Raw genomic sequence first — 12,125 nt, 5'->3', positions numbered from 1 at the left:
ACCATTTAAAATAAAGCAGTCATTCGTTGTTATACAGTGCATCGCCTAGGTTAAATTGATTTCTTCTATTTTCGTGATATACTTGTCGTGTTATCTTTGTTATCTTTCTTTTAAGCTTAATATCAAATTAGATTCTAGTAGATGTTCTAGATTTCTATGTAGCATATCCCACAACGTATCACTATCTTCTTTCTTGTTTCAAACATGTCTTAATTCCGGCTTTAAAACTTCTTCAACACGTATCTCCCTGTCTCTTACTTGGCAATCATTGCCGACCTGGACCTTAGTTATATACTCCTATAAATATGAGGATCATAAATAGTCGTTTCATTCTTTAAGATTTTTTTAATTCAACCGAATACTTTATCTGAGGATGATTTGATTGTGTTGGTACTGGAAAAATCAACTTTAGCTTTAACACTCAAAGATGCAACGTTTGCAAAAAATAAGAAAACATTTTTATCGTAATAGAGTTTCTATTTTATAGTTATTCTAGAAGTTAACCACATGAAAAATGTTAAGTAAAACTGAAAAGGATAAAAAAATTAAAATATTTTAACATCAGACCATGTTAAAAAGTATGGCGATATAAACATAGGATTCGATTTTCAGAAATGTTTCTGATGAAGGTTGAAAATTGCAACCGAAATATAAGCTTTTAGAAAAAGTTGTTGCTTAATAATTTGGCAGTTTACCCCGATTAACTCGTTTATAATTTGCCTCCTACGCTATCGGTCGCAGATACTTTTTGCCATTGGTAATTGTAAATGTGCCGATAGTTAAAGCAAACAATTTGATTTGCCATTTTTTAATAAACCGGCATTTCTTCTTAACTTTTCCGTTATTTTTAACACTTTCAATATATTTGTCAAATAACGTATACTTAGAATTTCTGCCCATTGTGCAAATCAGTTTTATCAAATGTGGGTCTGCGTGAACACGTTAATACGACGGTTGTCTGTATGGTGTCTATGATGTCTGAGGCGCCAATCCATCAGTGCAAGCCGGAGCTACATTGAAATTTTAATTAAAATTTGTCGATCATTTGTAGAAATTATATTAAAAAGCAATTTTATCATAAATGTCAAAAAGCAAATATGCATGATGAAAAGGACTTGCAAAGTGGCTAATATTAAAAGAACACGATAAAAAATGGGTTTTAAAAAGTCGCAGGCGACCTCGGTTTAATTTAATATCATCTCAAACAAAAACTGCGCAGCATAATGTAAATTGCACTATATGTTCACTAAATTTCGCTTGATGTGCTATTAATTACATCGCCTTTACCGTAAGCGGCTTCGTCTAAACTTAGTACGAAGATTTGATGTTGAAGTTACCCAGAGTTCGCTATAGTATTATTTGAAGGCCACAAATTCTAAATTTTCCATCCTTAGTTACCAAGATAGTTTGTGGACAAGCCCCTTCATTGTTTTCATTGGTTTCTGGTTGAGATGATTTGTTGAGCCTCATCCACAAGCGAAGTCCTATATTCTGATTTAAGTTTAGTCAAGGTTATTTGTGGCCGAAGTACTGTAATGTTCTGATCAGTGTCGGGTTGAAATAAATTTTTCCTGCATTTGCTCACCAGATTTGGCACTAATTGCAATGGCTTAAAGTAATAGAAAATACAGTTTTTACTTCTGCTTAAATATTGCCGAACTTGAATGCTGAAATGAGAAAGCCCCATCGTGTATATACCACATTCTTCTCCGTATTTGGTATAACACATCCTCTAGTAACTCAAACAGGGTGCTTTCTAGAAAATCGCGGTAAGTTACACCATTGAGGCGACCATTATATAAATATGTGCGGTTGGATCAACTGGTCTCCGATGATTCCTATCCACACATTAATAGAAAACTTTTCTGGGTGGTTTCTCATCTTATTAGCATGTGGATTTTTATCCGCTCAAACGTGGCTGTTGTGGAAATTTATGACGGCAGCCCGAGTAAACCTATCTTCTTCCGTAAATAAGATCCTATCAAGAAAGTTTCGGAATTCCCCCATTGTTCCACAGTCCACTCACAAAATTTTTGTGAATGGACTCGTATTTCCATATCCATACGTCTTAAAGCGTGCACCTTTTGGAGGTGATATGGATGCAGTAGGTGTTCCTGCAGTGTCCAAACGCCACTTTTCGGTACGTTTGGTTGTTAGGTCGTTAGGTTGTCTGCCCACGAAAGGCAGACAATCTTCTAGTGCTAGCTAAAGGATTTTTGTGGACTGCGTCTAATATCTTTTTTTCAACATCTGCGGTTCTGGTGGAGCGTGATCTTCCACAATTCACCCGATTAGGTTTAAAAGATCCTGTCTCAAACAGTCTTCTATGAACTAACGAGAAAGTTTGTTCACAAGGAAGTTGTATGTTCGGATACGCTTTTGCATACAACCTCTGAGCTTCTATCGGACTCATACATAAAATGAATATTCAACCATTTTGAGAGTTTTAATAGCAATTTGAAACGACTGGTTTTAGACAATTTTTTAAGTAGTCCCTTTTTTATGTATTTTTTCTGCAGAATTGATTGATGCAATCAAAATGGTAGCAAAAATAAAGATAAAGAAATATGGTACTTTAAACGCGCCCCCTACCTGTTATGTTGGACCTCATATTTTTTTTTTCTTTTGAAGTAGTTTTTGAGTGCTATCTTTAATGGGCTCTAGCACCCTTAGAACACATTTTCGGACCGGACTTTATTCAACTTTTCTTAATGATTTTTGATGTCCAGGGTGCGACAACATAACTTCCTTTTTTCAAAACTTAATGAAACCGATTGTATGAATCAGAAAGTTTTCATTTGCTTTTTATAATGTAGGCACATATATAAAGTTTTGTTTTACACAGTTTTGAAGATCAAATCAGGTAGGTGACGTCCCCCATTATCCATACACTGAGTAAACCGATTTCTGGCGTTTCTCATAACTCTTGCCAGTATAGTAGAGGTTATGTTCGAAATTTCTTCCTAGATGTTGATCTTCAAATCTTGTAGGATCCTTGGACGGTTCACATAAACACGGGATTTCAAAAAACCCCATAGAAAAAAATCACAAGGGCGAAATCGGGAGACCGGGTCGGTCATTCCAAATCGCTCCTAATTGAGATTAGGCGTTTTGGGAAGTGTTTCCTCAAAACAGCCATCGATGCTCTTGAAATGTGAGCCGTTGCACCGTCTTGTTGGAACCAAATGTCCCCTAAGTCCAACTCCTCCAGCCGTGGTGATTGCAACACTAAAGCTCTTACTGCCTCAATGATCTCAGGTGCTTTAATAGGACTCCAGTTCTTCGTCTTGTCGCACTTGTAGTTTGTCTAAATTTAGTGATCCACGTAACAATTAGTTTCCGATCCGGGACAAGGGCCAACATAGCTAAATTAAAGCGATTCCGAAAGGCGCACTGGGTTGCGATCACAGAACATCCGCTCGAAAAATAGGCCTCAACGGGAAACGCACGCTCCTCACTGTTCCAACGCATGATGGCGCCTGAACTTTGTAGGAAGAAAACTTTATAGTCCTAACTAAATGGCGCACATTTCAAAAAAGGAAGTTATGTTGCATGCACCCTGTAGAATCACCTATCTAGAAGTACCTCTTTAAATATATAAACGCAATTTCCGGACACCCTGTATGTTTAAAATTAGCTGACGATGGTTTAAAACTAGTACTGCAAATATAAAATTAAATTAAATTTTATTTCAACATTTTTAAAAACATCAAATGAGAACTTGATTGATGTTGTTACGATTTTTCGAATTCGTTTATATCAAATCTTCTCTCGTTAGCTTTTTCAGGCTTTTGCATGTTTTTAAGCTATCAACAACACGCAAGCAGGTTTGCGATTTAATCAAGCCGACTAATTGTATCTGAGTCGAAAGGTTTGTTTTCTGACTCGTTAACAGCGAGGAACGAGCACTTTAAAAGCTTCTATTTCGTAAACAAATGTTGAATAAAAGAAATTTTCAAGAGGAGTAAAAAAAAATTAATAGTGTCATGATATTTTGTAATGTATCCAACGAAGAAATTGATTTTGTGTAATTTTAGTACAGTTTTCGTTTAATCGACGTTTCTGTCAAGTCGTTTTTCACCACCAGTCGACCTCCCGCAGAAGTTATTGTTTGATTCATCCTGAAAAATACCCTAGGGACACAAACAACCCCTCCGAACAACACTCTGATTAATGATGAAAACTCACTGTTATCACGCCCATTTAAAATGAGACGATTTTTCAAACACTTTAACGATTGTTTTGCACAATAATTTCTTACAATTACTAATATAACTAGTATGGTAATATTATTTTATCTTAATCACATTTTGATTTTAACACGTTCAATCACATTTTCTAAGGTTGTTATAGGGGTGCCCGGAAATTGCGTATATATATTTAAAGAGGTGATTCTACATCAAAAATCATGACGAAAAGTTTATATAAAATCCGGCTGGTTCCTAAAGGTGCTCGAGGCCTTTAAAGATGGCACTTAAAAAGTAAAAATATCCCTGTACACCAAATTTCGGGATTCTAAACCTTGCAGTTTTTGAGATAACGCTAAAAAAGTACTTCTTGAGTGCCACCTTTAAAGGGCTCCAGCGCCTTTAGGAAGCATTTTCAGACCTGTCTTTATATAAACTTTTCTTTGTGATTTTTGATGTAAATCACCTCTCGCAATTTCCGGACACCTGTATATTGTATACTGAAAGGTGATAACAATCGTAACCCTTTAACGTGTATGTGGGGAAGTCTATTAATTCCGGTTGAAAAGCTCTAACCGTTACCAGTTCATTTGGATCTCTTTGTCCGTTCATTATTTTAAGGTTAATTGATCGTGTTAGGTAGTTGTTTCGGTTTCGAACGGCCGGAAACGCAATTTGTTTTTGTACTGATTGTTTTTTGCGTTTTAACCAAATAATGAAACCTGCATTCTGCATGTAACCTATTTGATCATGTATTTATATTATATAAATATTTATGCTAGATATATCATCGTTAGAAAACTCATTTGGAAATGTGCCAGTTATGCCCATTATGTGAACGAACGATAAAGATGTCAGACGAAATTAAATGTACGCTGCAGATAAATTTCCGAAATGCATTTTATATTTAAACGGGCTAACTTCAAATTCTTTTTTGAACGAAAATGATATTTATTATGAGTGTGAGATATCATTGAGCTTTTTCTTTTGTAGGATATCTTCTTCTTCGGTAAATTAATCAAACTGTCACTGCCATTATAAGGGACAACTTGGAATAGTGCCAATAAGCGTTTGGAGACTTCCAGATAACGATCAATATTTTCTTTTTTTCTTACAAAAAGTACTTACTAAGCGAATTCAAAATTAATAGCTGAATTCAATTATTCTTTTATTATGTAGTATGTATATCAAATAATTACGACCAAAAGTTTATGTAAAAACATTATATTAATTAATTAAGCAAATGAATCCGGCTGTCCAAACAAATTGATCCCTTCGTTTCTTGGCGATTTAAGAGATGACATTTTCGATTAGAAATTCTAGAACATTCCGAAGGAGACATCGTTTTCCCTCTGCGTTCATCCTGTTGCTTTTTGCCACTTCAATACCTACGATTGTTTCTCCTTTGCGCAAGATTCACTACAAATTCTATGAAGCCGAACTTCACCCTCTATTTACATTCTGACGCTTTCTGGCTCTATTGTTTGCTATCGGTTTTCGCAGCGTTTTCCTGAACAGTATTTAACGGTAATTGATTTTCATGAAAAATACAAAATACGAAATTTAATCTATAGTATTTAATTTAAAATTTGTTTACGATAAATTGATAGGTTTAACTCAGAGGTTCTCAAACAATATTTTCTAGCGACCCATTAAATTTTAAACTTTATCTCAACTAGAAAATCGCTATGGAGTTATTATTAATATATTGTATTCTAGTAACGAACTGTTCTAATAAGACTTTGCCAATATTTTTCTTATGTAAAAGCTGTTTGGCTACGAAAGCCGCAACGACATTGTTGCTCATAATCAAGTTTAAGTCATCACCTTGAAATTGAAGATTGATATCAGTCAACAATTTATACAAGTCTGCCAAGTACGCAATATCATTCTTTGATGTGATGAGGTTGTCGTGCAATTCTGTGTCTTTGTTTTCTAAAAACACTATCACAGAGTTAAACAGATTATAAAAATGAGTCAAATAAGTACCTCTTGATAGTACCTTGTAGCAGCTGATGTAATATTCTTTTCCTTCTCATCACAAAACTTTTTTAGTGTATTAAATATTGTGTCTCCTTTTATAGCTTTCTCCTTATATATTATCTATCTCTAAATTTCTAGCAAACAATAGTTTTTGACATGCTTTCTCGTCTTTAATAAACCTCACGTATGACAACAACAATGTTTCATTGGCCGGTAAAGTGGACTCATCCAACTGAATTGAAAATTGACTAGTCTTCAGATGGTTGCACAATGATTCTTCGATGTTTTCAGCCATCTCATCAATTTGTCTTTGTACGGAATTGTCACTTAAAGGAATTTTTTTAATAATATCTGCCGCTGGTTTATGAAGCACAGTAGTAACTACAGTAAATAACTTCTTTTACTGTTGGTAAAATTAGCTCCTTCCAACATGTGTGTGGTTTTCCTGTTTGAGCAATTAAGAAAGAGATTTTGCACGAAGCTCTAAGCCCGTCATCGTCTTGTTTAAAAGTCGTCGAAAAAAGTTTTGTTGGCTGATATCTTCTTATTGAGCTCATGAAAATAGGCAAAATTTTTGTCTTTCTTTTATCAGAATGCATTTTGTTTAATGATCTTGTAACCTAGAAGGGTTCATCGCCTCATTTGAAAACGCGTTTTGGCAAACAAAGCACATAGGCGAAGAGGGATTTGTGTGATTTTCTATAAATCCGTATTTAATATATTCCGGACTGTATTGCCGTCTCTTCCTTTTTGCTTCCGACATAGTAATTTTGTCTTCACAAATATCTTGACTTAAACTTAATTGAAGAATTGTGATTATTATGACGTCATTGCTATTCTTAAAGTTTCATGAAGGTAGGAGGTATGGAGGAGGAGGCATTTCCCATTCATTGGAGGTAGAAAAATAGCAGTAGCCATACGTAACTATGACAACCAGTTGTTTCAGATACTTTATAAGAAGTGTCCCACTTTTACCACCTCTTGATAAATTTATCCGATAGATAAATTGGCGCTCTTAGCCAATGAGAGCGCTTAAAACCGCTGTAATCATGGTAATTATCTATCGGTTAAATTTATCAAAAGGTGGTAAAAGTGGGCTACTGCTATTTTGCTATCTCAATTGAATAGAACGTGTTCAATAGGATTCAGGTCAGGACTTAACGCTGGCCATTCCATGACCTGAATTCCAAGTTCTTGCAAAAAGTTTCTGGTGATACCGGTGGTATGTGGCTTTACATTGTCTTGCATTAGGATGAAATTGTGACCGACTCCATATGAAGCAGACACCACATGGTCTTCCAAGATGTTTTCGATGTAATTCATGCCATTTACTCTACCAGGAACAACAACAAAATCAGTTCTGTCGTCTATACTGATTTCAGCCCAAACCATAGCAGATCCCCGACCAAATCTGTATAGTAGCGGCTGCATAGCGTTCACCAGGCCGTCTATATACACGTACTCGACCATCGCAATGAGTTAAACGAAATCTGGACCCGTCTGTAAACAGTACAGGCGTCCAGTGACGAAGTTGCCAATCTCTGTGATCCAGTACAAACCTCATTCGCACTGCTTTGTGATGCTGCGTAAGGCATGGTGCGCGGACAGGTCTTCTAGGTTTCAAATTAGCCTCTTTTAATTTGTTTCTAACAGTTTGATCAGAAATTTATATTCCATGTGCTCGTCTTAGGTCATTTAGGAGGTCTCGTGGTGTGGCAGTACGCGTACGCGGACAAGAAATCGGTCTTGATTTTGTGTGTTGGTGAGACATAGAGATATTTAGTTTTTAATACATAATGTATAATACAAACAATGTATTTTTGTTTGCTGATCGAATAGTTGGATTATTCATTTGTTGATTTATTATTTTTCTTGTTAGGTCTGCATTTTGCTATATTTTAAAGAAGATATGATTTTGCAAAATTAATGTCCGTGTAGCCAGAAAAACATTTTTCCCTACTTTAAACGTAAAACACATCTAGAACAATTTGAATCAGGAAAGTTTGAGTTATTTTAGATTGTTCAAGAATTACTGACTGAAACTTCCAAGAACTTTAATTTTCAAAGAGTAAAGTATACTTTATAGAGTTGTTCTAGTGAAAATAATAGCTGTTCCAGATTGCTTTAGGTATAATAAGTATATATTTGTAATATGGAATTGAAAATAGAAAAACTATGGTTATAGCAATCGGCTAGACATTTTGGCAGCCAAACCTATTTTTAGTTATAACTTCATAATGATGTATCCCATAATTTAGATTTTCTAGAACAGCCCAGAACAACTAAGAAAATCTGATATTTCAAAAAGCTAGTGGGGGGACTAGTCAACAAACCTGTTTTTTCGGTGTTTCTCGCCGAGTTTTTATTTGTTCTACTTGCCACTTTGGAACAATGTATAACAACTCTAGAACAACAACCGACGTCATCATTACAAGTATGCAACCAATATCACAGTATTGGTGTTTCAATAAGTGATTTGCGTATTTGGTTGCATACTTGCAATAATGACGTCGGGTATGATAATTAATTAACACACTAGATAAACTATAAATTTTAATACAATCTGGTGATCTGGCTAGAAATAAGAACGTATAATAATCGATGGCTGTCGTTAGTATATAGTAGATCGATTTAGATTTTAGTTCTTATACTTTAATTAAAAAAATATTATAATGCATTCTTTTGGGCGCATTTCACCGTGGTGATGTAAAATTTTATAATCGTACACCAATAGAATGGGCTATTAGAAAAAGACAAATCAGCCGTCGTAATTTTCTCTGCGCTCTTTACCGCCCCCCCTGTAGGCCTCCAGTGCCCACAAGGGGGCGTTGTCACCCACTTTGAGAAAGACTGGTTTAACTGTATCGACTTTGATTTATTTCGAACTGATTGGTGATTTAACGTTATTATCAGAGTTACGAGGATTATACCGGAAATAGAGGAGGACACCTATGCTTTCACGGAAAACTAAGCTGTACGGAAGCACTCCGACAACCGTGACAGCTATCCGACGCTAAACAAGTTTTAAGGCTTACAATTTCAACGTTCCGACATCGGAGAGGGATTTTGTGGCTTTAGGATAATCATAATAAATCAGGATTTTATAAGGATTTGATGTCTAAATGGAATTTAACGGAATTAACTTTTGTTGATTCTTTCGTTAATTAAATCTTACACTATTATTTCTTTCGCGCGTCATTATTTTATTTCTCACGTAAGACGGTTTGTATTAATGCAAAACGTCCGTATGACGAAAGACTACATTTGTACGAGTCCGAAGAAGGGTAAGAGTAGAAAATTAATCGCAAGCATCTCTAAAACGCACGCCTTGAGGGATGTGCAGTTTATTTCCTTGCCGGGCGAAGTGTCTCTCTTGTTTGAGAGCACCAAAAGACTTTTCAAGCATGATCTTAGTTCTTTTACTAAAAATGGCAAACGCTTGGGGTTATATGGATAAAACACAACCGAAGAAGAAACATTTTGTTTTCTTTTATAAAGAAATGTAAAATCAAATTCTTGTACATGTTTTAATTATAATTATAAAACAAAAATTTATTAAAAAAATACAATTTACAGCTCAATTTAATAATTAGTTGGTAAAATAAGTCCAAATAGGGAATAAACAAAAAGACCGAACATATTTGTTTCCAGTTCTAGCCTGAAAGCTTAGATTCTCCAGTACTGCTAATAAAAAACTAGATACTGCTTTCAAATGACTACACACTGCTTGCAGAAATTGAATTGTTGTTGTTAGAAAACAACATTCTGCTCGAGGAGGACGAGATATTGATAAATAGATAGAGATAGATACTGATAATACCACTAATACTAAAGGACTACTCATTGCTGGTAGAAGTCTAGATACTACAGGCAGAAGATTAAATACTTGTAATAAAAGACTACATACTAAAGGAGAAATACTGCCAATAAAAAAAATTACTTCTAATATAGAAATACATACTTTTTACAGAAATCTAGATCTTGCTGGCCGAAAAAGACTAGATATTGCTGCTGGCTTAGACACTACAAGTTTAGAACTAGTTCAAAACTACTTTTGAGGCAATAAAAAATTTGAATGAAAGTTTGAATGAAACATAAACAATGATAATAAAATAAAATAAACCAAAACACATCATTAATCTCGATATACTGGGTGTCTCACGTAACTGATTCGTTAGAACTTTTTTAGGTTCTACTATTCGTAGAGAATTTTGGTATCAAGGGTTGTTCATTCGAAACTTTCGATTTAAAATACTTTCAAGATAGCCGCCACTTCCTGTGTACCGGAAATAGATCACAACTTCGTTGACTTGTGAGAAAAAATATGTTGACTTTCATAAAAGTTATTGGTAGTTTTTCGTTTTCGAGTTATCTCAGCCAACGTTCATTCAAAAAAAGGCACGATTACTCTTCAGGTGCTGTCAAATAGATTGACATTTGTTGTATCAGAGTATCTTATACAGGATAGTCAAAAAACAACTTTTATCAAAGTCAATATATTTTTTAGGTATAATTAAAAGGTGTAATAAAACTATACCATCCCATTTAAAATAACGAAGTTGTGGTCTACTTCCGGTACACCGGAAGTGGCGGCTATCTTGAAAGTATTTTAAATCGAAAGTTTCGAATGAACAACCCATGATACCAAAATTTCAAACCGCTAGGAATAGTGGAACCTGAAAAAGTTGTAACGAACCAGTTACGTAAGCACCTGTATAGCCAACACAGCGAGTGGATGTCTAAATTGTTGTACTACATACATGCAGAAATTATATATCATTCTAATATCTCCTTCACTGTTCCAACATACCCCTTGTGAGCAACCTTCCCATTAGACTTGACGATCTTCTGCAGCTTTCTAAATTCGTTCTAATAGTAATCATAGTAATCAATTAGTTTGTATATTAGTATCTATCTGTTGTATTCTTTAGTCTTCAAGCAACGTTTACTATCAAATTCAAATTCAATTTGTCTACAAAGGTAGTACAATTCGTCACAAAAAAAAGAACATAGACCAATACAAAACACAGTACAATGCAAAATCTCTAGACTACAGAGTCAAACAATTTTTCACAAGTTAGAAATTCGTCAATAATATATAAAAAAATAATAACAAACATAATAAAAACATTGCTTAATGAACTCTTGCTTCATTTCTCACAATTCAAAGACTTTATACAATTCGGTAACTTGTTATAAAATTTCGTGCCATGATAATCACCTTGTGTTGTTTTAAGGCGATGGGACGGTACTTCAAAAAGTAATCTATTACGTGTATCATAGTCATGCAGATGACAGTTTTTCGGATATTTAGTTTTATTTTTATGCACAAAATTCAAGCATGCTAACACATACAAACACGGAATTGTTAAAATGTTATGTCTTTTGAAGATGGCTGACAACTTTCCATCTGTCCGAGACCATCAAGCGCACGCACACACCTCTTTTGAAGCAAAAATATTCTTTGCATTGCCGAGACCGATCCCCACACTGCAATACCATACTCGGCGATGGCATGAAAGCACGCGAAATAAGCCGTTTTCGCGACTTGTAGCGTAGCATTATGGGTCAATCTGCGCACCAAAAATACCACACCCACCACGAGTACACAATGCACTTATATGTTCCCCTCAATTTAATGAAGTATCGACCATCAGGCCCAGAAGCTTTACAGTATTCTTATCTTGTTTGTTTAAGAAGTTTAGTGTTTGAGTTTTTTCGTTATTTATTATTAACCTATTTGCACATAACCAGTTACCAGCAAAAACGACTGTATCATTACTGCTATTCTCAATATCCCCCTGTGATGGGTGCTGGGTAAATATCTGACGGGTGGTATTTATAAAATGGCCATTTATCCGGGTATTTACCCCGGCCTAGGGTAAATACCCAAACAGTACGTATAAAAGTGATACAAGTAAAAATATATCAATTTCCGAAAAAAATGAAGAGGAA

General features: G+C 35.0%; 1 protein-coding gene across 7 annotated transcripts in view; it reads left to right on the top strand.

Annotated features, from left to right (window-relative positions):
• Positions 1 to 12,125, top strand: part of LOC111429230 (Syntaxin 1A) — a 134,904-nt gene that overhangs the window by 44,515 nt on the left and 78,264 nt on the right. The gene's annotated exons all lie outside the window — the stretch shown is intronic.

The sequence above is a fragment of the Onthophagus taurus genome, chromosome 2 (assembly GCF_036711975.1).
Source record: "Onthophagus taurus isolate NC chromosome 2, IU_Otau_3.0, whole genome shotgun sequence".
NCBI classification, from domain to species: domain Eukaryota; kingdom Metazoa; phylum Arthropoda; class Insecta; order Coleoptera; family Scarabaeidae; genus Onthophagus; species Onthophagus taurus.
The sequence above is the reverse complement of the archived record's forward strand: the minus strand, read 5'-3'. Positions and strand labels throughout refer to the sequence as shown.